Source organism: Phoenix dactylifera, unplaced genomic scaffold (genome assembly GCF_009389715.1).
Source record: "Phoenix dactylifera cultivar Barhee BC4 unplaced genomic scaffold, palm_55x_up_171113_PBpolish2nd_filt_p 000226F, whole genome shotgun sequence".
Classification (NCBI taxonomy): domain Eukaryota; kingdom Viridiplantae; phylum Streptophyta; class Magnoliopsida; order Arecales; family Arecaceae; genus Phoenix; species Phoenix dactylifera.
In genome coordinates, this window is record NW_024067732.1 from 711,934 (window position 1) to 713,402 (window position 1,469).

Genomic DNA, 1,469 nt, shown 5'->3' on the forward strand with positions numbered 1-1,469 from the left:
GTTGAAATTGAGTCGAGGGACGGTAGGGATGAATATTTTGTGGGGTTTGAAAATTCTGAGGGTTTGGAAAGTTTTGGGAATAAGGTTGGGCAGTATTCGAAGCTTGCTGCTTCCAAGAAAAGTTTGGATGATTTCGCCATCCCGGGTTATATGTATTGGAAAATGGGTCATTACCCGGTCTGGGTTGTGTTTGAGCAGCATTGATGTGTTCTTGCACGAGTTCGAGGAATTGGGGTGCTGAGGGGCACTCATGAATAGGATGGGATGGGCTAGAACAAATAGTACACACTTGTGCTTGGGAAGAGTTCATGTAATGCCCACCTATCATCAGTTGGTCAATCTTATGGGACAATGCATCTACCTTGCTAGACAGGTCCATAGAATGACTTATTTCACAAATGGCTCCTTTTCTTTGAAAATTCGGGGATGCTTGACGAGAACATGAAGCATGGTGGAGGGAGTTTTCATTAAGATTTTCAAATAGTTGCCATGCTTCATGCTCATTTTGAAGCATGAATGTCCCCCCACATGCGGCATCAATCATCTGACGGTTTCGTTCTGTCAATCCGTCATAAAAACATTGCACTAGTTGCCACTTAGGTATTTGATGATGAGGGCATTTACGGATTAGGTCCCTAAATCTCTCCCAAGTTTCATGAAATTCTTCTCCCTCAGTTTGGGAGAAGCTTGTAATGGCACGTCTAAACTGGTTCGTTCTTCCTATGGGAAAGTATTTTTTAAGGAATTCTTGTTGCATTTGATCCCAAGAACGAATTGAGTTAGCTTCTAAAGAATTCAGCCATTGTTTAGCTCTATCTTTAAGGGAGAAGGGGAATAATCTAAGTTTTAAAGCATCATCAGTGAAGTTTTGAATCTTGACAGTGGTGCAAATCTCAAGGAATTCATCTAGGTGTTTATATGGATCTTCATTGGTGAGCCCATAAAAAGATGGAAGCATTTGGATCACACTAGACTTTATTTCATATTGTACAGCTGCTACCTCAGGTAATCGAATGCAAGATGGGGAAGTGTAAATAGTGGGAGTAAAGTATTCCCTCAGGAGTTTGGGTTGTTCTTCAGCCATCTTAAGAGGTGGGTATGATCCTAATGTTTTGATCTTAGCTCGAATGTTCCTAAGGGTTCGTTCTATTTTAGGGTCAAAAGGTGATAGATTTTGTACTCTAGAACGACTACCGTGCATACACTAGTACTCGGTCAATCAAGCATGCAATAAAAGAGAAAAGCATATCAATCCTAGTCTTTGTCCTAAAATCACTAGACAGCTCCTAACTGGTTTGAAGAGGGCACCTAAGCCTCCAATCCGGTCTAATGAACCGAGTTGACCAGGTAAGCTCCCAGGTAAGTGGAGGGGTCACGATGCGTTCGCAAAGGTCCCACTTAAAACCCACTTGCCTCGAACAGATGAACTGTCTCCCTTATAGGGACAAAGCTTGCCTAGACATCAACTA

At 42.1% G+C, this 1,469-nt stretch overlaps 1 non-coding gene across 1 annotated transcript; it reads left to right on the forward strand.

Moving 5' to 3' along the window:
• The first annotated feature begins 602 nt into the window (after nucleotides 1–602).
• On the forward strand, nucleotides 603–708 carry LOC120105201. Its single transcript, XR_005507568.1, has one exon. It is a non-coding gene; the product is annotated as a small nucleolar RNA R71 (small nucleolar RNA).
• The last annotated feature ends 761 nt before the right edge of the window (nucleotides 709–1,469 follow it).